The 27,350-nt window shown below is 34.6% G+C and overlaps 2 long non-coding RNA genes across 2 annotated transcripts in view; both read left to right on the top strand.

Moving 5' to 3' along the window:
* Positions 1 to 27,198, top strand: LOC309629820. The gene is made up of 2 exons (XR_014245241.1): positions 1 to 22,556; positions 23,632 to 27,198. It is a non-coding gene; the product is annotated as an uncharacterized lncRNA (long non-coding RNA).
* LOC309629817 overlaps positions 1 to 27,350 on the top strand; it is a 613,218-nt gene that overhangs the window by 210,366 nt on the left and 375,502 nt on the right. The window lies entirely within an intron of this gene.

The following is a 27,350-nucleotide window of genomic DNA, read 5'->3' on the forward strand; positions in this document are numbered from 1 at the left end:
ACAATAGATAGAAAGTATTGGCGAAGACGTGGATAAAAGGGAACCGTAGTACACTGCTGGTAGGAATTTAAATTGGTTCAGTCACTATGGTAACAAGATGGAGGTTCCTCAAAAAATTAAAAGTAGAACTAACACATGATCCAGCAATTCTACTTCTAAGTATACACCCAAAGGAAATGAAAACAAGATATCGAAGAGATATATGCACTCCCATATTTACTGCAGCATTATTCACAATATCCAAGATATTGAAACAACCTAAGTGCCTGCCAACAGATGAGTGGATACAGATGATATGGTATATACATACAATGGAATAGCATTCAGCCATGAGAAAGAAGGAAATCCTGCCATTTGCGACAACATGGGTGGAACTTGAGGGTATTATGATGAGTGAGGTAAATCAGACAAAGAAAGATAAATACTGTATGATATCACTTATATGTGGAATCTAAAATAACCAAACTCATAAAAACAAAGAGTAAAATGGTGGTTACCAGGGGCTGGGAGATGGGGGAATAGGAGAGAAATTATTTAAGAGTACAAACTTGCAACTAATAGACAAATAAGTCCTGGAGATCTAATGTACAACACAGTGAATATAGATAACAATATTGTATTATAATCATAAAACTTGTTAAGAGACTAGATCTTAATGATTCCCACCACAAAAAAGAAATGATAATTATGTGATGTGATGAAGGTGCTATCACTACAACAGTAATCATGTTGCAATGTATAAATATATCAAATCAACCTGTTATACACCTTAAATTTACACATTATGTCAAATATATTTCAATTTAAAAAACTTACCAAAGAAATAAAATACACAAAAAATTTTAAATGTCAATTTCAATGGCAGTAAAATATGAAAATTGGAGATATAATTTTTAAACCATCAAATTGAGAAAGTTTTAAAACTGATTACATTTGCTATGTATGCTGAAATAGATATTCTTACATATTATTGCTAAGAGTTTACATTGCTAAAAGTTATCTGGAAGGAAATCCAGAATAAAGTATCAACAATTCTTAAAATATTCTATTTTTACCCCCGTAGATCTTAAAATTTAACTTTAATCCAATAATTCCACATTTAAGATTTCACTCTAAGAATACAATCATATTTTCATGTGAAAGATTAATGTAGGACTATTATGCACAATGTAAATTTAGAAACAATCAAATTATCTAACAATAATTGGGGAAAAGGTAAAAATCAGCATGTACATCCATTATCTCAAATGTTACGTGGTCACCAAAAATTATAGATGTTTAAATATTTAATAATAAGAGAAAATGTTTGTAATAATATTAAATAAAAACAGAGGAAAGCATTACAATTAGTCTATGACTGTATAGTTTGATCAGAAGTCCTCTAATATATACATTACATATTTAAATATATATAAAATGCCATATATTTTTATATTTGTATACTGCATATGTTTATATATCATGTATTGAATTAATATATATAATAATTCTCATATATAGAAATATATATATCATATATATGTTAGAGTACATCTGATCAAACTCAATCAGGAAGACAGAGATCAAGTAACAGAAAAAGCTGAAGTGCCTTTTCAAAGAAAAGTGATAAAGCTTTTGTTTCTTGCTAAGGTGGCAAATTAGTACAGGATGCTGGCTCCCTCTCTCCAAATCACCTCTGGAAAACCTATAAAAGTGTGAGAGAAAGGCACATTCATAAATTATTAAAAATATGAGATAACTCTGAGGAAACCGATGTTATCATGAATTGTACGTGTGATAGAGCACATGATTGGAGCCTGGTGTGAAGGCAGTCAGAGTTGACTTTTCTTATTTATACTGTGAAAAATAATACACATAGAGAATACATAAAACCAATAGCTTAAATTATTATTAAATCATCAAATGAGCACCATGCAGGTCAAGAAATGGAGGCCTGCCCGTATGCTTGAAGCCTGAGCATGCATCTTTGCAATCAAAACTTCCTACCTACACTGCTCATTCCACCTATACGATCTAACCACAACTGTGACTTTCATGTACACCCATTCTTGTTCTTCTGTATAAAATTATCAACTCTATGTCTCCCAAAACACTTGAATTTTTATTTAATTTTTGAATGTATTATTAAGTAATGAGCTTGTTCCGTTTATTATCATCTTTGGAAATTGTTTTCAACTATACACCTTTAGGAAATATATTGCCTCAGATTTTTAAAATTTTTTTTCAGATTTTTTACTTACTCTTATAGTCATTAATTCATTCATTTCTAATAAACATATGGAGATACAGTTTACAGTCAATATAATGAACCCTTTTAAGTGCACATGTGTATGGGTGGTTTAAACACTCATGTACCCCTCCACCAAAATCAAGATATGGAATATTTCCTTCATCTAAAAAAGCTCCCTTGTCCCATTTCCAGTCAATTCCCTCTAGCCCTCATCCCTGGATGCAGAAAACCACTAATTTGCTTTCTGTCAGATATTGTATTTGACATTTCTAGAGTTTATGTAAATGAGATCACACAATGTAACTTTTTGTGTCTGACTTCTTCATAAGCATAATATTTCTGAGATGTATCCATGCAGTCATGTGTCTCAGTAGTGCATTACTTTTTATCTTTTTATACATTGTTTAGGTATACCAATTTTTTTTTATCCATTCACCTGTTTATAGATATTTGTGATAGGGCCAGCTTTCAGCTATTAATTCTGATATGAACATTTATATCCCCTCTTTATTCGTGTAGCATACTTTCTTCTGAAGTCTGCTTTGTGATGTAAATATAGCCAATTAATCTTTTTTATGCTTAATATTTTTAGAGTAAATATCATTCCATCATTTTACTTTTAACTTTTTTCTTTATATATAGAATTTCTCACAGACTACAGATTTTGGGGTTGTGTTTCATCCAATCAGCTAATCTCTGTCTTTTAATTGGTGTGTTAAAACCACTTATATTTAATGTTATAATTGACATGTTTAGGTTTAAATCTACCATCTTGCCATTTGTTTTCTACTTGTTTGATGTATTCTTTGTTCCTCTGTTTTTTTCCCCCTCCCTTCTTTTGGATTGAGTAACTTTCAGTATCTCACTATCTCTACTAATGGTTATTTAGCTAAGACTCCTTTTTAATATTTTCTTAGGGTTTCCTTGAGAGTTTATAAGCTTAACAAAAATTTACCTGCAAATAATATTATAATATTCCACATTAAGAGGATTATCACAACATAGTATCATTTCCCTCTCCAGCCCTTTGTGCTACTGTTTTCATTCATTTTTACTTCTATATATGTTACGAAGACCACAATAAATTACTTGCGTTTTTGCTCTAGTCAATTAGTTTTTATACAAATTTAAAACTGAGAAAAATTATTTTTTATTTATTTTTAAAATTTATTCTATTTATTTACATCTAAGCTTCCTTCTTGTATCACAAAGAATTTCCTTTGACATTTCTTGTCATGCAGCTGTATTGGCAATAAATTACCTGATACTATGTTTCCCTGAAAAAAATTTAATTTACCTTTGTTTTTGAGAAGTATTTTCTCTGGATATAAAATTCTAGGTATTCCCCCCACCCCTCCCCACCTCAGCTCTTTAATGATGTTATTCCTTTGTTTTCTGGTTTGCACAGTTTCAGAAGAGAAGTTGCCTGACGTCATTGTTATCCTTGGTCCTGTGCATTTGATGTAGCTTTTTTCATCTGGCTGCTCTAAATTATTTTCTTTATTGTTAGTAGTTATCAATTTGGTTATCATCTGTTCTGGCATGGAATTTCTGTGTGTGGATTCTTTGAGTATCTTAGAAACATGGTTTATACTTTTCATCTTTTATTCAGACCTAATTTCCTTAAGTTTTTTTTTTTTTCCTTCTCCACACCTTTCTTTCTTCTGGAATTCTAATTAAATGCATGTCATATCACTTGATGTTTCCCCCACAGATCACTGAGGTTCTGATCATTCCTTTTGTAGTCTTTTTTTTTTATTCTGTTTATTTTAGATTAATTCTATTGTTATGTCTTCAAGTTCATTGATATCTTCCTCTGCAGCATCTGATCAGCTCCTAATTACATCCAATAAAATTGTTATCTTTACTATGTTGAGTCTTCCAATTTATGAACACTATATGTTTCTCCATTTATTTAGGTCTTTGATTAATCAAAATTTTGTAATTTTTAGCATACAGATCCTTCTAGATATTTTGTTACCTACATACCTAAGTTGATCATTTGGAGGGAACTATAGTAAACAATATTTAAAAAATTGATTTCCTTTTCAACAAAAAGAAACAATTATAATTGATTTTTATGTGTTAATCTTGTATCTTGTGACATTGGAAACTCACTTATTAGTACTAGGAGTTGTGTTTTGTTTTTCAGAATCCTTGGAATTCTATATATAGATAATCATTTGTGAATAGGGAGACTTTTATTTCTTCTTTTCCAATTCCTATGCCATTTATTTCTTTTTCTTTCCTTATTTCACTGGCTGGGAGTTCTTGTATCATGTTGACTAAAAGTGGTGAGGGTGGATGTCTTCGCTTTGTTCCTTAAGGGAAAAAGCATTAAGGGATCTTAAGGGAAAATCATTCAGTGTTTCATCATTAAGTATTTTGTTAGCTTTAGCTTTTTTGTACATGCCTTTTATAAGACTTATAAAGTGTTTTTTCCTTCCTAGTTTTCCAAGAGTGTCCATCATGAAGAGATGTTGGATTTTGTTAAATGACTTTTCTCCATCAATTGATATAATGATGTAATTTTCTCAATATAGTGAATTATCTTGATTGATTTTCCAACATTGAACCATTCTTACACTCATGAGATAAAACCCTCATGAGCCCAATGTGATTCCTCCAGAGAGAATTTGTATTTTATTCAGCTCAATTACCCAAAACACCATGCAGTAGCATTGTTACTGTTAATTTATCAGCATGGGGTTTACTGTGCCAGAATATGTACACATATTATGTGAATAGTATAATGTTGAAAACCAAACCTGCATGAGAGTTGGCCTTCAGTTACCATTTCTCAAGATAAACTTTTTTTTTTTTTTACTTAGACCCTAAGGCAAGATAGAGAAGTTTCCTTGTCTTCTTACTTTGTTGATGAGTTAGATTTTACTAGTTTACTCTTTTACTATGGATGAAACTCATTAAAAATTTCACTTTAATAAAGACCTCAGTCCCAATTCTCACATTACATGGAACCAAGGACTTGTCACCTATTTCTGCATAGTTAATAAAATGTGAATCTCTTATTTTAGAGGTTACAAAATTCCCCCAGGAGTTTTGCAGCCCCAGGATCAATTTATTCCTCTGGATTTCAGCCATTTTTGGGGTTTCATGTGTTTTGTTTTGATTGTTCTTTAATTTCTTGATTTCTTAGATTTTTGATGGTTTTACTTTATTTTAATTGTTTTAAATTGGGGGATTCTTTTTTTAAATAGGAATAGCTGGATACTTCCTTAAACTTACAAAGCAATACACCTCAATCCTAAAGCTAGCTTCTTTTTTTTTTAATTTTTTATTATTAATTATTTATTTATTTATTTATTTATTTATGGCTGTGTTGGGTCTTCGTTTCTGTGTGAGGGCTTTCTCTAGTTGCGGCAAGTGGGGGCCACTGTTCATCGCGGTGCGTGGGCCTCTCATTATCGCGGCCTCTCTTGTTGCGGAGCACAGGCTCCAGATACGCAGACTCAGTAATTGTGGCTCACGGGCCTAGTTGCTCCGCGGCATGTGGGATCTTCCCAGACCAGGGCTCGAACCCGTGTCCCCTGCATTGGCAGGCAGATTCTCAACCACTACGCCACCAGGGAAGTCCCTTAAATTGGGGGATTTTTAGGACACTTAATGGCTATAGCTAGCCAAAAGTGGGAGTCTATATCATTTTCACATTCATTAAAAAAAAATAAAATTAATTTATCATTCATGTTCAGAGTTCCATGCACTGCTCTGTCATTACCATCTTGCCTAACTGTATTCTTTGTTTTTGTTTATTATTTTTAAGTAAATAGTCCACAGAAACTTTCAGACATGTGTGGCAAAAGCAAGTTCTTGCAGCAGCACCAAGATAGAATGACAATTTGAGATCATAGCTAACCAGTACAGAGACAATACAAGGTCACATAAAATGTGGGTAGCTCTTGCCTTAAAGAGCCAGTTAGTAAAACCAACAAAACAAAAAACAAAAATGGAAAACAAACAAAAAAAGTTCTAACCCAAATAACATGGTGAAGAGTTTAGGAGAAACCACAAGAGATTCCTGAAACCTCACGATACTCCCTTTTGGTCTAGAAATGCCCACTGGGGACCTGGCAACTCTCATGAATCTGACCTTTCTCTACCTCTTCATTCCTCCGAGACAAACACTTGTTTTCTATCTCATGTCATTTCCTCAGTGTTCTGCTGTGTGTTAATAAGTTTTAATAAGATGGAAAGATGCATGCTATTGTGTTTGGTAGCAAATAATTTACCCAGGAAATATGAGGCCTTAACTTAATTAAAATGCTTGTCTCCACAAAGCCCGCAAGGAGCAATGTTAATGGTGAGATTTTCAGACATTGTGTCAGCCTCATAGGGACGCATTTTTCACTGTGAGGGAATTTGGCATCCTTCAAGTTTTACTACCACTGAATGGAAGATCAAGTTAAGCTTCCACCCTGTACCTTAAGCACCCAGTTGATTTCTAAAATCAACAGCATTTATATGAAAGTGAAGAAAAGTTTATCAGACACAATGGAATTTAAAAGTTTTGAATTTGGGAATATACTGATGGTAGTGCAAACTACAAGAGAATGAAAACAAAATAGTTAAAAAGAAAACTCCGAGTGGAGAGACTTTTATTAGAGCTTCATTTAATATTTATATTTTATTAATACTGCCTTACACAATAAGACAAAGTCTTTAATTTTAAAAATATCTTTTAATTTATTTTTGTATTTTTAAATTATTGATTAAAATTTATGAATAGGTGATACATTTGCATGATTCAAAATCAAAGCTGAGAATTACCCTATTCTGTAGTCAGGTATTCTAGCCAAGGAGAAAACAGATTTTATCCAATATTTCAAAGGGCACATCAGGGAAAATGTACCCTTCATAAATATAGAAATATCCAGAATAACAGAAAAAAAAAAAATCTCTGCCTTAAATTTTTAACATTGAACAATATCAGACTGAGTGGCTGAAAACTTTCTGCATTTAGGATTAAATGTCTTGCTATACAAGTATACAGATATCCAGCTTACCCCTGCACAAGAATGCCTTAGGAAGCAATACAAAATTATAACGAAAACCTGAACTGCGCACAAAGAGGAGAAATCTCCAGCAGATAGATACACTAGGACTGTTCCAAAAAAGAGAGACTTCTCTTGTCTTCCTTCCAGGCTAAAGATTTTCACCACTTCCTTATTGAGGAGGAATTAGAAATTTCTATCTACACATCATTGAAAAGCATATATGTATATGTATGTATATATACACACACATACATACACACATGCATATATAATTAAAGTTGGGGAAAAAATGACTTATTTGTTATAGATACTTGGACTTGTGGATCCTATCTGACTATTTCAAACCCAAAATAGGCTCTCCAGTTAAGCAGCACCCTTTCCAGAAGGTGCTCTATCAAGACAAATTTCTTACTGTATGTACCACATATCACAAATCATAAACTGTCACATTATTTGCAGCATGATGTCAATGCTTATAAATGCACTAAAACACAAAGCATCTATCAATAGCTTATATTTCCATTTAAAGAAGATTATAGGGAAGATAATAGAATCATAAAATTTTAGAGCTGGAAAGAACCTAATAACAATAGCTAAACTCAAATAACAGTAATTACGTGACAGATACTGTTCTGTATACTTTAAAAATATTAATGTATTTGATTCTGAACACAATAGGATAACTACTATTACCATTCCCATTATATACAGTTGGAAATTGAGGCACAGACAGAAAGTTTAGTGAATTACCCAAGGTCATGTAGCTTAATAATTTTTGAGGTGGGATTTGAAATTGGCTCCAGAATCTGTGTTCTTAACCACTACAAGTCTAAGAATCATTTCTAAATAAATGAAGGTAGACAGTATTACAATGAGGATAGAAATATTGTGTTGGAATCACATGTAAAATTTATGACCATTGGAAGGTATCTGTCATTCATATTTTCAATTTTCGATTATTGCAATGTGACTACACTTAAGAGAAATGGATTTGGCTGTCCCTCTTGATTAGTCTAAGCAATTATATACTTTCCTTTGTCTTAAAAAAAATTGAAAAACTACAAAAGTCTATTAACTCTGTAAAGAATAATAGGGCTCATTTTTTAATGGAAAGATAAAGGCTTGAGCCTGCCACTCTTAATCCTCAGTGAATGTTTAAAACTTAAGACTATTTTCACTTAATACAAAATGATTTTATTAGAAATAATTGAAGTAATTACTCCCAAATTGATCTATGCTTCCCACTGCTTCAGATTTCTACCTTTTTTCTTTTGAGTTTTCAATGTTTCAAACGTAAAGTGCTTTGAGACTTTTGTAAAAAAGATACTTTTAAAAATACACACTGTCAAAGTGTTACCAGTTTCTGTAAAACTCAGTTATATCAGGCAGTGTACATATTCAAATGTTGAAGTGACTCATCTTAGATTTCCTGTGCTGCTTATATGACCTACAACACAGACATAACTGGTTTTAAACTAGAGAACAAGAGATTGTCACTCTTTTAGTAAGACGACCTTGGATGAATGAATAAGTGAATTAAATTTTCTGGTTTCTTATTTATTCCTAACTTGAAGGAAATCTCTCTCTCTCTCCCTTCTTCTCTCTCTCTCTCTTTCTCTTTCCACTTGAAGTTTACAACATGCATGGTGCTCTGGGGGCCTAAATGTTGTTGAAATCTCAAAGAATGGTCTCAACCACTGCCACACAGATGGTACCTAGAATTCTTGAAACATAAAACAGGAATTTGAAATCAGTTTCTAAAACTAAACAAAAGGAAGAGTTTGTTTTTAAATACGATTATTATCTCCTCAACTATTGCCTTAAAGTGCTTAGTAAATTTTAACCAGCCTCTTTTTTTTTTTTAAAGAGGAAGAAGTTTTCCAATGTTCAATGAGAAAAAAAAAGTATTATTTTATAATTTACAGTGTGTATAGAACCATGTACTTTTCTTATATTGGTCCATATGTATTTCAAATCACAGGAGCCATATGTGGCAGTCTCCCACTTGTCCCCCAATGTCCATTTCATCCCTTCATCTATATTAATACAATTTTTAGCTGGGCACGTGGTCACTCTGAATACAGATTACATTTCCCAGTCTCCTTTGCAAGTAAATAAGTTGTGGCACTATGACTACGCTTGGCTAGTGTGATGAGAAGAAATGTGATGAGCTGAGAAAGTAAAGACAAGCAGCTTGTGAGATCTCTGGGGAGCATCCCTGAAGAAACAATACAGTTGCACCATTTGCCTCCCCTTACTTCTTTCTCTATTCATTGTTTGGGGCAGATGCTGACATCCTGAACCATGAAGTCAAGACCTCATAAAGTGGAGCCACTCAAGCTAATTGTGAGTCCTCAACATCATAGACTGCCACTCTAGTTACTGGCGGATAGACATAACTTGGTCTGAAAATGAAGCTTTTTTTCAATTCTTAGAGCAACCCTCAGACCTCACATGTGCACTAACAGGAAGTGGTTTACAAAGAAAATCATACTGCTCCTAAAAGTCATGCTGCACACTCTCCAATGCCCAACTTAGACTAGGATGGATAATAGATAAGAAGAAAAGCACCAGAAACCATTACCAGGAGGCATGAAGGCCAATGAACAAGACAGTTTCCACTAAGACAGCAATACTTACTAGGTGATCTAACCAAGGAACTCCTTTTATTGATAGACAGCCCTCACTGTTCCTGCCCATGCTAATTTGATAAATCCTCTGTAACAGTAACCCCAATTGTCTCTCTTCTCTGGATTGGAGCTTTTATTGTGGATATGATCCACTGTATCAGTCCACCGTATCCAATCAAGAGAGAGAAACCACACAGTTATTTGAACAGGGAAAGTTTAATATAAAGAATTATTAACCATAACAGAGGATTTAAATAATGGGAAATTGGCTAGTAAGAATAAAGAGCATTCTGAAGAATATAAGAATAGCAGATATAAAGACCAGTCACTACCCTTGGGACTGTGACAGAGTATCCAAGGAAGAAACCCTACATCCACAGGGCTAAGATCCTGACCTTGGTGGAGAGGACATGACGCGGCCCACTGGAGAGCAGACCAGTCACTGCGGAGCTCGGCCAGTGTAACTTGCTAGAAAACTGCCCCCTGGAACGTGTCAGAAATCTACCCTCTAGGGTGACAGGGAAATTTGTTCATGCGGAGGTGTCTCACCAGAGGCACTGCACTACAATATCCACCTGAGGTGTGTGTGATGGGAGTTAGCTGTTGGCCATGGGCTGCTGTTAACTGCTGTGCATTGGAAATCCCGGCACTGGAGAATCCAAGGGTGCTACAGGTAGTAGGCAGTCTGCTACCAAATCGCCTGAGCAGGGTGATGTGCCGTAGGAAGCAGGGGGCTACCGGGTGCTGCTGCCACCGTGCACTGCAGGAGCTAGCCCCTGAAGAATCTGGGAGTGCTTCCGGAGCCCGATTCTGGAGAAGACTACACATGCTTCAGGAACCCACAAAGCAAGTGAGCCCCTGAACCAGGAACGGAAGCAGGTTTCCTCCTGCAATGCCTCTCCAGTACCCTCTACTGACAAAGTTCCAGTGCCAGCTGGAAAAATAAAAATATTTAAAGGATCCACATCCATTTTCACGGAGCAGGCAGAAAAGGTGAATTTGGAGTAGAGAGCTAATAAATCGGTAACTTGCACACCTACCACTGTAGAGTGAATGTGTGGAGGCAAATAATCTACCTGTTAATTTTGATTCACTGGACTATGACAAGCCACAACCACACAGAGAAAACTACACACCACCAAAAAATATGGACTTTGAACTGGATGTAGTCGCTTGATGAGCTTTCGGGTCATTTTTCTTGTGGAAGGAGTTACTGTTGTTCCATGTGTGGGATAAACAATGTACAGATGACCCTTGAACAATGCAGGGGTTAGGGGCACTAACACTAATGCAGTCAAAAATCTGTGTATAACTTATAGTCAGCCCTCCTTATATGACATTCCTCCATATCTGATTTTCTGTATCTGTGGAGTCAACCAACGGCAGATCGTATAGTACTATAGTCTTTACTATTGAAAAAAATCCATGTAAAGGGGACCCGCACAGTTGAAACCTGTGTTGTTCAAGAATCAACTGTACAGAGATATTTGATTGCACAAGGGATGCAGAGTGGTACTGATTGCCAGTTGTCCCCCATAGCTGTCCTTCCTTTCTTTCAGAATATAATTCTTAACTGGGCACATGGCTGCCCAGAATAGAGTTTATTTTCCAGCCTGTAGCAATCATGCATTGCTGATAGCAGTTCACTCATCAGTTCTGGCCACTGAGCTGGAAGGAGAAGTGTGTAGAGGCTTTCAAGAACCTCCTTTAGGGAACAGTGCATATTACTGACTCCTTGGTGCCATCCACCATCTTTTTTCTTGGACTTTAGGTCTCTTCATCTTGGACTAGAGAGCAAGGCTATGTACAATGGAATAAAAAGACAGGTGCCTGAGTCTCTGACACTTGTAGCATACCATGCTAGCCCTGCAATATTTACTTGATTGGTTTTTATGTGAGAGAAAAGTACATTTCTAAATTGCTCAAGCCACTGTTTCGGTTTTTTTGGGTTTTTTTTTTAACCACAATTGAGCTTAAACATAATATATTCTGTCTTTAAGTAAAACTATCATTTCTAACTATCTACAGATAAACTACTCAGCTATAACTCTGTTGTTCATAATGTCCTTTTGACCAGTTACTTTGTAAATAATAATTTTATAGCAGGAAGTAGTTAATAAGGTAAACGGTAAATCATATATATCATGTTATAAATATAAATAAAGAATTTGGGGATTTGGGGCTATTGTGGATTATCTAGGCCAGACATATTCTATCTGGTAGCATGGATGATAGAAAGTTGGCTATAAAGTATATTTCTCAAACGAACATCCAAATATTTCAAAGATGATATATGTATTTTTATAAAATTCATGTGATTGGGTTTGATTCATTTTCCTGTGCCAAAGATAAATTTAGTGGAAGAGGTGTGAGACTGAATGAGCTTCCCTGATTCCCCTTTGCTGTCTCATTAACATGAACACATTGCCACCTCAAAATAATACAAAACACACAAACCACCACAAGAGACAGATAAGCAAAAATTTCTCTTTCTAATGCTTCCTAAATGTATACAAATAGATAAAAAATAGGAAATGATTGTAGATGACCTCAAGATTTGATGGGGATTAGTAAAAAATGTTAACAAGGCCAGTTTTTGAAATATTTATGATATAGCTCATATTTAAGCTTGGTAAAGCACCAAAATTCAGTTCACATTAGTGAAAAAGAAGGAAAAAATGGAGAAAACCCAAAACCCAGTTATCTCAAAAAAAGAACTCCAAGGGTTAAATATGAAAGAAAAATATCAGTATATAAATATGGGTAGTTAAAAATGATAGAAAGGTTTGCATATTAATGGATGATTACATAAAGGGGAGATAATATACTATTGAGGAAAATCATGAAAATCACGTTCTTTAACCAGGGTCCAAATTTTTGTTATCATGTTTGTTATGGACAAAATGTGAACCCCCAAAATTCACATATTGAAGCTCTAACTACCAATGTGATTGTATTTGAAGACAAGGCCTAAAAGAGGTAATTAAGGCTAAATGAGGTCATGAGAGAGAAGCCTTAATCCAACAGGATTATAAGAAGAGGAAGAGACACCAAAAGTTTGTGTGCACAGAGAAAAGGCCATTTAAGGACACAGTGAGAAGAGGGAGAGAGAAGAAACCCAAGGAGAGAGAGCCACCCAGTCTGGGGTATTTATTATGGCGGCCCTAGCTGACTAATACGATCTTACAGTATGGTCAAGAAAGCAATAAAATAAATGCAATTAATAAGAACCTACTATGTGCCTTGGCCCTAATTCTAGGTTTATTTAGGCTAAATTCTGTCTTGAGATGGTCCTCAAAATAGCCAAACTGTCTTTGCCCATGTTTGATGTCTCTCTGTCTCTCCCTGCATCTTCTATTCCATTAGCGACAACCAAGAAGTATGTAGTAATATTTTCTGTGACAGGTCTCAGGCCCTTGACTACAATCAACAAGCTTATTAGCAATTGTTACAAAGGTAAAGAATAAGCACTGACATTAATACCACAAATGCCAACATACATCATACATTCATAACAAAGTTTAGTGTTGACAAAGATGGCAAACTCATCCACCAACAGACCAAAAGTACAGCTAAAGTTAAGCTACTGTTTGATAGCTGTATTTCCTAATGAATCAACTTATATTTTCCTTGCATGTCTTTCGTAGCCCAGGAGACTTAAAGGAAAAATCATTTAAAATAATTTTAGGGGAGCAAAATATGACAAAAGAAACATCAAATTCAATATTTTAAGAAAAAACTCTCCCTTTTATGTCATTTTAAAATTTCTGTATGTTCACAGAACCATGTTAGACAAAGATAACAAACTTGATGCATAACAATTTTATGGGTTGAGATGTTCACTTTAAATAAATTTAACTTCAACTAGCAGAATAGAATAAAAATTATTCAAAATAAGTTTTAGTACATGGAAGAGACATTGTTCAGATTGACTTGGTACTTAAGTGGGCCTTAAAGCATCATACTATTTTTAATTCAGGGCAATGTACCAATTAGCTGTGTGGCTTTGCTGAAGTCCCTTGACCTCCCAGGGTCTTAATTTCCTCAAATGTGAAAACAATGATGTAGGACCAAAGGGTTTCTGTGGAAGACTGGTGCAGAGACGGCCTCCAATTTGTTCCAGACTGCTTGTATCCATGCCCTTGGGTAACTCTTTCCACACTCATTTTGGGTTCAACCATGTGCTTGACTTTGGCCAGTAGGACAACAGCAGATGTGATTCAAGCAGATTTGAACAGTGCTTTCACATTTGGGATGTCCCCACTTGCTGCACTTGGAACCCTGACATTTGAGCAAGCCCAAGCCAGCCTGTTGGAGAATGAGAAACATGCCAGGCTGTCACTCTCACACTCATTGCTTTAGTCAGCAGCCAGCCCACCACCCGATCATCTGGCTTTGGTCAGATCATGTAGGACCAACCAGACACCATTCCAACTTGCTAACTGCAAGCACATGTGTGATCCCAAATGAGATCAGCCAATTCCAGCTCAGACTAGAAGAACTTCCCAGTAGAATACTAACTTAAATAAGTGGATGTTGTGAAGTCACTAAGTTACCAGTGGTTTGTAACACTAATAGATAATAATAGTTCCTAAAGTCTTCTTTAGTTCTAAAATGTTATGATTCTGGATTCTATGTTATAAAATTACAAAAGCACAGTCTTTGCAGACAGAGAATCTGTTCAAGTATTTCCATTTGGACAAATCTTTGAGCCTCAGAGTCCTACTCTCACATACACAAGCTGACCATCCCTCCCGATTGGCCAGGGACAGTCCCAGCATCCCCCTGTTGTCCTAATGTAATTCTTAATACCACTTTTTTTCTCTTTCAAAAGTGTTTCTGCTAAGTCAATATATTATATGGTGGTCTTAAAATATATTTCCTAGGTTTGGAATCAGGAAAAATGAGATTAAAAATAATATTGATTATTATGATTAGTTTTTGATAAGCAGTCCATATCTTTATTGAGCACAAAATATGCAAAGCCCTACTACAGGAGTCATGGAGATACAAAGATGGACAAAACATGGTCCATGAACTCACAAGTTTACAATCTACCATTGCTATGAATGGAACTGTGTCTTCCCAAAATCCGTATGTTGAAGCCCTAACTCCCAATGTGATGGTATTCAGAAAGGAGGCCTTTGGGAGATAATTAGGTCTAGATGAGGACATGGGGGTGGAGATCTCATGATGGGATTAGTATTCTTAGAAGAAGAGACACCAAAGAGCTTGTTCTTCTTCTTTCTCCTCTATCTGAGGACACAGGGAGAAGGTGATCAACTACAAACTAGAAAGAAGCCCTCATGAGAAACCAATCGTGCTGGCGCCTTGATCTCTGACTTCCCAGGCTCCATAACTGTGAGAAAATTAATTTCTGTTGTTTCAGACTCCACTTTATGGTATTTTGTTATGGCAGCCCAAACTAAGATGACCATATAATTCCTCTAAAATATATAAACTGTAGAAAGCCAAACACCCCAGGTGTATGAAATAACTTGTATAGTGAACACGTACATGTGAACTTATTTGTGTATTGAGTGAGTACAGTAGCTAATAGGAAAGATTTTAGAGCCAAGTTGCTTGTGGTCAACATTCACATGAATACTGTGACCTTTGGCAAGACACATCCCTTTTTTACCTCAGGTTTTTAATCTTGAAAATGGGATAATAGTAATAACATTTAATTCATCATATTTTTGGAACTATATACATATATATATATATATATATATAAGTATTTTAGCACTAGTGCTACTTAAGTATGAGATATTACAGGGAAAACAGTAGAGGTGCTTTACTTTTTTCCTACAAAAAAGAAAAATGCAGTAATAGAATCTTGAAATTTATGTATTTATATGCTATATTACTTAAATTGAACTACCTTTGAACTACAGTAGAGTCAAACCTTGGAGCGTATACTCACTGAGTGAAATATCAGGCTCTGACATATTTAAATATCTCTCCTTTTCTGAGTCACCATAGTTGATTTTGTCTAAATTTAATTCATGTATGATGTAATATTTGTAACTGCACTGCACTGTCAAAACAAAGCAATATTTTGTTCATTCAAATGATGAGTGTTGTCATTAGTTGTTATTGACTGATTAGAATAATATACATTAAGGTTAGAATGCTAATATATTATGATTATATTTATTCTTTTGTTTGCCAAACTGATTTAGATGTGTTTTGAGTTGCCAAAGAACTTATTTAGGACTGGAACAATTCGTAATGGTTAAATGAGTAAATCACTTGTTTAAGAGAAAATGTGTCCGGATACGACATAATTGGGTATCTTAGAGATGTCTTCTAGTTGTATTATACACAGGAATACAGATATGTACTTCAGGATTGATGATGATGTTCTTTACTATCTTGAAATGACTTTAAGGAATTATATGTGTATATTACACATACTGTTGACCCCTTGGGGCACCAACCCTCCTTACAGTCGAAAATTCATGTGTAACTTACAGTCAGCCCTCTGTATCCATGGTTTCTTCATATCCATAGATCCTTTCTATCCGAGGTTCCATATCTGCAGATTCAACCAACTGAGATTGTGTAGTACTGTAGTATTTACTGTTGAAAAAAATCTGTGTCAAGTGGACTCGGGCAGTTCAAACTAGTGTTGTTCAAGAGTCAAATATAATAGAAAACTCCTCTTGCATTTGGCTATTATTTATAATTTTTAACTTTGTAAGTACATGTTCTTTATCAAGTCTTTTCTCAGATCTGGCCTTCACACTATGACTGATACATGCTATATTTTTTCCAGCTGCTATTGATACCAGTGGACCAGAGCAAAAATATGATTTGAATTGTGCTTTATGTTGAATGGCTCTTGTATTTCTGAACCAATATAGGCAACGTTTTAAATAAATTCAGTTGCTAAAGCTACCTGACAAATCTTGGATCATAATCACCAAAAGTGATTTCTTTCACTTGATTGTTCCATTGACTTTAAAAATATCAATTTTATTTTGGTTGTACATATCAAGACCAAATCAGCATATATGAACATGAGAGAATTACCCTTAGTTTGGGGCTTACAAAATTAATAGCACAAATAAAAGAGAAAGTGTATAGGATTTGAATACAAGCTCTCTAATTATAAAAACAGCAAAAACAAACAAAAAATATCACATACCTTCATCCAGTTACGACCCAGGACAAGAGAGAGCTAGTACTAAAAGTTACATTTATCCCATAATAGTCACTATTTTTAGGACTGTCTTTATATGAGTATTAAAGTAAAGCACAGAAAGTAAAAGAAATGAAGGGTCCTCAAAATTTGCACTTGATAGAAATGTCAAAGAAGCTATAATTTTAGTCAAACTAGGCATATATACCTAGCTAAAGGTACTCTTTCAAATGCATAGCACTTGTATTTCAGTGACCACATTTTAGTTTTATTTAAAAAAAAATTTCTAACCCCCCACAGAGTCAAAATCTAAGGAATAAAAGTTGAAAAAACAACAAATGCAAAGTGAATAGTTTTTTCCGAGCCTCCAACCTTATATATGGACAAAATAACTTGTAAGACTAAAGGAAAGTAGGAAAGATTATTTGATAGTCACGAACTGCCTGTTGAGTAGTAGTTTGTGGCAGATTTTTGCTTGAGTGCCTAACAAGTAGAGGAAAAGAACTGTGCCTTAAGAACTATAAGTAATATAAAGGTTGAGGGGTTTTTAAAAACAGTAAGCACAGTGAATGGCAGCAGTAAATATGACCACCAAAAAGGCTAATAGCATTTTAAGCTATTCTAATAGAACTAGTGAAGTGGCAATTCCTTTCTATTTTATTCTGGACAATTGTGGTCAGGTATAGATGCTACACTTAACATAATGTGTATTAACAAGAGTGACCAGAGGAGAGTGATGAAGACGGTGAAAGAATTCAAAACAATATTTAGTTGAAAGGCATGTAGATTCAAAACAGACATGAAGGAGAAAAGACTCGATAGGTGAGATGTAGGGGTCATGATAGTAACATGCAAATAATTGAAGTGAAAGTCAGAGAAAATACACTTGTTTTATTATCGGTCCCCAATTTTATCAGAGAGAGATTTTGTTCAATAATAAGAACTGCCTAATAGGTCAGACTCTCTAAAGAAAGAATAGACCACCTCAAAAGGTATTATGTTCCCATTCACTGAAGTATCAATTCAGACCACACAGATATTTAGCAGGAATGCTGTAGATTCAGTAATATAAGAGTAAATGAGTTATATAATGTTTAATGTTCCTTCCAAGCCTAAGGGGCTTGATTGCAGGATACTCAAATAGACAATTAACTAAGAGAAAGTAAAAACTATTTGTTTTTATAATGAGTGTGAGTACCCATGAAAAAGGACCCGTTCAACACGTAACTCCAAAAATTTCAATATCATAAATTTTGTCGGCAAAATTTTTTTCCAAAGTGAAAGAGGTCTAAAAGGTAGGTATAAATTTACCTGACTAAAAATGCAATTGTTTTTTGATCTGAGATTTAGTTAAAGAGGAACCCAAAGGTTTGAATTTGAAATAAGAAAAAATAACAGCAAACAACATTTAAAATTTAAAGTGGGCATGAGGTGATATTTCCAAGAAATATAAAGATATTTTTATAAAGATATTTTAATGTGCAGCTCATACAGGAGAAAAAGAAATGTATGGCTTCTTTGTAAGAGAAAGGAAACTGCTCATGGAAGAATGCTATGCTCTCAGTCTTTCTAAATGTCCTATACCCACGTATCTCAAGGAGCTCATACACTGTTTCTGTTCTCAAAGTTCCCCAAGTCAAACTGCCCTGGCTCAATATATTTTCACAGGCACCACCTTCAGTACCTAGCTATTTTCTGTCCCCATCTCCTGAACTACAGGTGGATTTAATCTCTGACTTGTAGCCTCTCAGGCTACATGGTCTCTAACTTTCCCTCACTATTCCTTTATGGCAACCCATTCTAGATTCCAAAAAGATGGGAATTATGACCCTTCTTATCTATACATTCCAGAAGGAGCATACAGTTACCATATGTGATTTCAAAATATTTAAGAGGGATGTACTTCAATAAAAATTTATTTCCTGTCTTACTTCTCATAGATGTCCATGTTACACCACAGAAAATCAATTTTGAATAATTTTGGTCGCTTTGTGAAAGCTTCTTAGAAATTGTCCAAAGATAGTTAAAACTTCCTAGACCCTAAAGGCCATCCTCATACTGTTCATAAGACTCATACAAAAATCCCAATCCCTTGTATAAGAGTACAAGACATGCCTTAGAACATTTACTGGATATTAAGTTTCTCATACTAAGAATTCATTTTTTTTCACATTTTAATAACCATCACAAAACTATTTTCATTCCAGTGCTCAAATATGCCACTGGATCTGTGAATACAGTCAATTTATGTTTTGTTGGATCAACACATGTAAATGGAAATCAGAACAGTATTACTATTGTTATGTGGAGCTTAAGGAATTAACATTTAATTGTGTTCAGAAATGGCCCAGAAACATCAAATTTTGTCCTTTCTGAGACTGAAGAGCTCACCAGGTATAAACTGAGACCCAAGATTAAGAATCACTTCTACAGCATTCATGACTAGGGTGGTCCCAGATAAGGCTGAATGAGTCTCTCCAATGTGCCATTGTTACATTTGTTTACCTACCTCAGAGGTATATTTTGAAGCAAACTCATGCTGACACACTCATCGGGTGCACCTCTACTCACACTTAAAGTTGGGCAAAGACAACAGTAAGCTCCTTTCACAGGTGAGGGAGCTGATGAGTAATAGCTGTCAACAACACTTCCAGATAGAAATCACCTCTTTTATTCTTTTCAGTGCATAACCCCAGAGTTTCTATCAAACATGTGACAAAGAACTTGTTTATTTAAAAAGAAAACTATTTTTTTGAGACAAAAAATTATCCTTCAATATCTGTAGCAACCTACAGATAATACATTGTTAGGAATGTTTCTTCAACAATATACTTGGCATTAGGACTGTTTCTTCAACAGTGTAAACAACTGTCAAATCATATGTGTCAGAAAATGCTGACATCAACTGACTAAGACTGCTAAAATCATGGCTGGAACAAGTGGAATTTAAGAGGGCATAGTCAAAGAAAGAAATAATGAACAATCATGGTTCTTTATTTTATTCTTATATTCATTAGATGCCCAGAAAGGAATGTCCCTAGAATACCTTAGTTTAACTTCCTAAAGAAATACCTTCAGTTAATTACTCCTATGTGGTATGCTCATAATTTTAAAGAAGATATAAGGATTTACCACTTGAAGTGCTTTTATTTATCTGTCCCAGATAATATGTAAAACTACCTAGTTAAATGGCAGATACACAGTAATACATGGTAACAGTAAATAAAATTGAGACGGATTGTACTAGCATCATATTGTTGGTCAAAACTTAATTCCAAGTGAAATAAATCCTCCAGATTTGTATAGGAATTTCTTTTGTGCAGGTGTCTACATCTTTTACTTTTATAAAGTTAAACCTTTATGTTTAAATTCATAATCCTCCCAGTTTCTATTTTAAATTTTATTCCACTTGTTTTGCTGAAATATTCTAGTCTCCTGGAATAATTTTAAATCTTAATCCTAATTTACTGAATTTATGATACTTCCTAGTGTCCTGAAAATTTCATAAGCATTCCTCTCATCCTTTCATCCAAACATTGCTGACAATAGTGACTTACACAGGGCCAAGGACAAAACACTATGATACTTAATGGATACACTTTCAAGGGCAAAGATTTGTTGCCCAAGGGAGAATGACAGCACAGTGATTTAATTCTATTCATTCTTAGAGCAAATGTGGCTCATTCAGCATAATTTCTTAATTATGATCCAAATGAAAACGTAAAATAAATTATTTTAGACCAAAGTAAACGCATATAGAATGAAGATAACTGTGTAATCTACTTTATGTCCATGAGAGATTTAGATCTTTTATATTTAATATTAATCACATCTAATTCTTTGACTATCTCACCAACATCATTTAAAGTCATAATTAGCACTAAATAGCAAGAGAGGATCACCAACTTGGAGGTCATGGAATGAAGCCAGCGTATTGACACTGGAGTCTACTAATGCTATTGGCTTCAACAAACTCCACAAGTTTGATGGGTGCAAAGCTTGGATATTCTGGCAGTAGCCGTATGGTGAAATGAAGTGGCACCATTGTGCAGCAGGTACATTTAAAACACACAGGCAGCTTGGAACATGGCAAGTACTCATGAACTGGTACATTTTATGCAAAATGATGAAACTGCAAGGGGAGAAATAGAATGACTAGTGACTCCAGTTGTAAACCAATATGCAGCCTCAATGCATTACGGAAGAAAACACAGCCCTTTGAGTCATGGTCACAGATAGCAACTGCCTTTGCTTATATCTTCAAAAAGGAAGAGCTCTTGAAGACACAGCATTAGCATTTCTACCTGTAATATTTGCAAATATGAAATTATGACCCCTACTAAAAATGCAAAGAACAAAACAGCCTTGTTTTGGTACCTGTGTCTAGAATACCACATCCCTATATATGTATTAATATGGAGAAAAGATTGTGTAACATTTCAAGTTATTTTTCATATTGCATATGTTTTAATTATGAAAGTCAGTGGGAAACAATCTATCAGAAAGCAACCACTCTGAATAAACATGGCAGAGTCAACCCGCAAGGAGGTTCACACTTGACTCCCTCTTTGTGCAGGAGGGGCCGATATTAAACAGGCAGCATGAAAAGGAATCATCAGGTGGCATAGTGCCATGAGACACACTTGGCAAAGTGAAAGATCTGGGCTTTGGAATCAAAAAAGACTTAGGTTTAAAAACAATAGATACATGTATATGTATAACTGAATTACTTTGCTGTACACCTGAAACTAACACAAAACTGTTAATCAATTTTACCCCAGTATAAAATAAAATTTTTTTTAAAAAAGTAAAAAAGAGGAAAGAAAGACTTGGGTGGATCTCTGCAATGCCCCTCACTAGCTGTTCTACCTTGGGCAGTCACTTAACCTCTCTGAGACTCAGTTTCCTTACATATACAATGAGGATAATAATACCTGAGATTCCTGTGAGAAGTACTGGAAAATGTAACATACACTAAGAGTAGTGATAGCTGAGATCATCTTTTCCCCAGACACGTTAGAGTCATTCTATTTCTTTGGACAAGAAACATTACAAAAATAAGGAGGCAAGAGTCATACATTCACAGGTGCATAAAGTAGATTAAATAATTTCTTTACTCTATAGAACTTTATTTTGGTCTGAAAGAACTGTCTCAAGGAATTTGGTCTAAAATAATTGCGGGTTCACCTATGGTTTCAGGCTGAATCAGGAATGTAGTAAATAGAAAGAGCCCATGTATGTTAGTGGTTGATTAAAAATCAAGCTAGGGAACAACCACTGTGGAAAGCTGTTTGGTAGTATCTGTTATACTAAAGCTAGAGACATAACCTGTGACCCAGCAATTCCATTCCTAAGTATATACTGAGCACATGCATACACATGTCCACCAAAAATGTGTACTAGAATATTCATAACAACACTATTCAAAACAGCTTCAAACTGGATACTACACAAAAGATCATCAACAGTTGACTAAATTGTGATATATTCACACAAAGAAATACTGCTTAACAATAAGAATGAATGGTATACGTTGTGTTATTCTGCAGTGCTTTCAGTCTTCCATGTGAGCTCGTGCTGCTGTGACCTGCTATATGTAGTCTTGTTGCCAAAGTCTGCGGAAGAGCTCTTATGTTGTCAGTGTGCGCTCTAAGTCAAGGTGGCTGATGTGTTTACAGTTTAGTATTAAATGCATTCCTTGGTCTTCGCCTAAATGACAGTTTTACATACACATTGAAACTGAACTATACTTTAAGCATATTATTACATGTAACGCAACCAAGTTCTACACAGATTAAACATAGATATTCAGAAATTACTTTTGCTTTTCTCACAATCCCATGATATTGTATCACTTGTCAGCTAGAGATCAGAATTTTATATGTCTCCCCAGAGTTAACATTGTTGTTTTAACTAAGGATCACTATGGAGTTTAAAAGTGGGTGGAAAACTGCTTCTTAGTTCATTATGTGGTATAGGCCTTTTCTTTTTTCTTAAACCCAGGGATAGAATTACTCTTTTGTCACATTATTTTGTTTCAGGCTTAAAAGGTAAATGTGTTTGCTTCAGAAACTTGTTAATTTCAATTTTTTGGATGCAACAAGATACCTCCCTTCTAAACTGTACTGTAGGCAGAGCAGCAGCGTTATGTGATGCAACACTTGATGGTACAGTAAATTTACCGGCTAGCATTTTTCCTCTTCAAAATTAAAAATTTTGCCATAGACTATAGTATGGCTTGAAATGCTATGTCTGCATAATAATTTAAAATGGAAAATTTAAACTTTGCACTCCAAAAGCTTATTCGGATTCTTTTCTTGCACTGTTTTGTGTAATGCAGAATAATGATTTTATTTCTATGGCATTGTAGATCCTAACATTTATGTATCTTTATTTTCATATTGTACAGTAATTTTACTTTAAATTATTAAATAGCCTATTTTATTTATTTCAAATGAAGTTGAGTTGGTTCTAATTACTGAACTGTCTGTGCACTGTATGTAGTAAGCATTTTTAATCTATTGTATACAAGTGGAAAGGGTACTAGAAGTGTAACTGTGCTATTATTTCAATAAAGACCTCTTGACACCTTAAACTAAAAAAAAAAAAAAGAAATAATAATATGGGTGATTCTCACAAATACAATGTTAAGCAAACAAAGATGAACACAAAAGAATACACATTAACTCTATATAGATTATAAAAAGAAAAAAACTTAAACTATGCTGTTAGAAATCAGGGTAGAGTTTGCCCTCGAGAGGTGGTGATGGTGCGGGGTGTGTAGTGACCAGAGAGAATCACGGGGAGTTTTTAAAGTGCTGGTAATTTTCTATTGTTTAATCGGTATATAGTTGCACAGTTTATTATGTTTGTGAACGTTAATCAAATTCTATACTTATATGTGCACATTTCTATATGTGTATCATATTCAAATAAAAAATTAAGAAATTAGGGTGTGCTAATGTTCAGTGCTTGATTTCAACATATTCTTTGATCCTTTATCCCACGGCCTTTAGGAAGTGTAAGCGTGCCAGGCAAGAGAGAGTTCCCAGAAAGCTTTTGACCAAAACAAGTTTTAGTATGTTACTCAGTTCCTGAATAAATGCCAGAAAACACATTGTTTAGAGACATTATTAAAATTCATGCAATTTAAATGTTAATGTTTTAAGCATAACCTTATTCTAGGGGAAAAATGTTCTATTTGCTATTTGTTTCCAACATACAAATTTAAAACTTACATAAATATATCCTAATATTTTGCTTATAAAAAGTTGAATTAGTATAAGAAAAGACTTTTATATCTCCATTGCATATTTATTATCAATATTGCCATCTGCCCCTTCAACTCATTTCTGGACATAGTAAACAAATATATTGCCACCTTCTGATGACGCCAATGGTAGGTACATGATATGTGAAATTTCAAGAAGATAAATATTGTAACATGCATTACTTTACAACTCATATACATTGACATGTAAAATCACATTCACATTTTAATATTAGTCTTTTGGATTTTTTTCTTTAAATGAAATGCTACTTTACATATTTTTCTACATTAATTCTACTTTATGTATTTGAAATATTACTTTATATATGTGGCTTAATATTTATTGAGACAACGTATTTCTCTTTTGGAAATCATACTCTTGTGTTATTCTTGTCTGCTGTGCTAAAAATGATAGTGGTTTTAAAAGGTTTAGTGAAACTTGGGTGTATGCAATCATTTTCTGATGAGATCAAACCCTGGCCTTGTTCAAATGTTCTCTTTCTACTTTTTGGAAAGTTTTTTTTTTTAAATAGTAAAATAAAATAAATTTTTTAATTTTTATTAAATCAAATGTTCTCAGTTTTCTTTGTGAAAAGACAACTTGGAATGCTCCTTAAAATTACTTATCTTTATAATTTCCTTCAGTTGGTATTTAGACTTTAGTTTGAAAAGAGTACACTAATTGCCATAATGGATTAATTTCCTTGAGTAATGAACATGTCAAATGTACTTTTAGTTCTATCAGTTTCCTCTAAAGCCAGGACTCCAAAGAGATGTTATCTTGACCTAAAACAGCAAGCATAAATTCAGCATCAGGTTGAGGCCTCCCTGGGGCTTCTCCTTTCATTGTCCACAGCTCTGCTGTGCCTTGTGGAGGGAACATTCTCCCTTTAACAAAAACTCCTTCCCCAAGAAGAATCCTGGACACAGTCTCTCAAAAGAAGGAAACTTCCTTTTTTTATTTCTTCATATTGTTTCACATCATCACATATTTTTATGGGTCATTTATTCTTGGTGTTCCCTGATTGCTTTGTGTTAACCATTTCCTACTCTGGAACATACCTTTCACTTCTCTCTTTCTCCTCCCTGTGCAAGACCCTGTTAGATGCTAGCACCAAGGGCAGGATATAAAGGTGATTAAGAGGCCCTTTCTACCCTCAAAGAGCTTACAATTTAATGGCCAGGACTGCTTTTTTTGAGATTTAAGAGAATCAGTAGCAAAGGGCTATAAAATTGATCAAATGAATATATTTTTTCTGTAATTGACAAGGGTTAATTATGATATGAAAGTTAACAATTTCCTCCAAAAACAGCATTTAAATGTAGGATTGTTCTACTTTCCAAATTTCACAGTTGCTCATAACTTGTTATTGAAGAATTAAGTCACTATGCCCTCCCTGTAATGGGTGTTTGGGTTGTAATCCTTAAATCTAATAACCATCTTACAGAATAAGGAAATCAGAAGAGTCAGAGAGCAGATGAGGACTGTATTTGAGAGGACAGAGGGCTTTTCAAGTGCTTCTGAAATCATCCCTGTAGGCACATCATGTCAGCCAGGCAGGCTATAGCTAGAAATAATATTAACAATGTAAAATGATTTTCCTGAATATTAGATCTAGATTTGCATTCATGCAAAATACATACGTAGAAATGCTATTACTTCAACTGCAAATTAATCTATAAAAGTGGTTCAGAATGTTAAATAACTTTACAGAAGGAAAGTGATTTTTCCTGTTCTCTGAGGGAGTATTTTACATCTGTAGTCAAGTTTTTGTTGCTGAGGTACCTTGGCTTCCTGGTGATTTATGAAAGCCTGCAAAAATCTGTGAGCATTATCGGTACTGCCTGTATGCTGTCTCAAGTTATTTGTTCCTACTGTTTGGGCCAGTGTTCCTAAAATTCAGCCATGGTGGGCTAATGTTTCTCTGCCCACAGTTATGTAAGGGTAATAATTACAGTTAATGAAGTGCTACACAAAAATGGATAACTTTACTAAGTTATGAACATGAACATCCACCAAATACATAGGGAAAGAACTTAAAGTTATCAAAAATATATATTATAATGAAAACGTGTATGTCCTTAAACAACATTTAGTTATCATCTACTATTTGCCCATTTCAGGTTTTTGGAATAAAATATGAAATGGTTCCATTCCTTAACAGACTTAGTCCCGAAAGGATGACAGACACATACACAAATAGGCATTGTGATAAGGGTGGGGTAGAATATGCTGCCTGGCTGATTTGTATTTCTCAGTCTCTTTCGTTGGTTCCTCATCCTCTGATTTTCCTTAAAATTGGTGTTCCTTGGCATTCTTTCCTCCTCCTATCTACGCATTATCCCTGAGCAATTTCCTTCACTATAACTGACTTCAATTACTCCCCTATGCTGGTGAGCCTAGATATTTCTATTCAGTCTGGATGGCTCCTTCCATTCTCTCCATAAGCCTACTGAACATCTCTACCCAGATATCCCATGCTCATCTCAAAAGTAATTTATCCAGAACAAAATATATCACTTTTTCTTCTCTTCCTTCTCTATTTACTTATCTTAAAAAAACAAACAAACAAAACCAAGATATCATCATGATGCTCTGTGGCCCTATCCAGAAACCTAGACATTACCCAGATTCTCTCTTTCATCTTTCTCTCAGCATCCAGTCTGTGTGCCCTGTAGCCTACCTCTTTGATATACCTCGAAGTCTTGCAGCTGAATATGCTCCTATCTTGTTGCCTTAGCTCAGGATCTCTTTCATCCACCCATCCATGCATTCAGCAAATATTTCTGGAAAGCCTTCTCCATTTCAATCCTTCATCTTGTTATTGCAATAATCTCCTGTTTTGTGCCCCAATATAATTTCCATAAACTGTAGAAACCTCATTTCTGCCAAAGTAATGATTCTAAAATGTGAATCTGGTCCTGGTACTTCTCCACTGAAATATCTCTTTTAGCTTTTCATGGTCCTAAAACATAGTTTTCATATATTGGAAAGTGGGGGAAGGAGGTGTCAGAAAATTGTCAAAATATTAATAATCTTCTTAGCATCTAATTCTAAAGT

The sequence above is a fragment of the Balaenoptera borealis genome (genome assembly GCF_965194805.1).
Source record: "Balaenoptera borealis genome assembly, chromosome: 5".
Classification (NCBI taxonomy): Eukaryota; Metazoa; Chordata; class Mammalia; order Artiodactyla; family Balaenopteridae; genus Balaenoptera; species Balaenoptera borealis.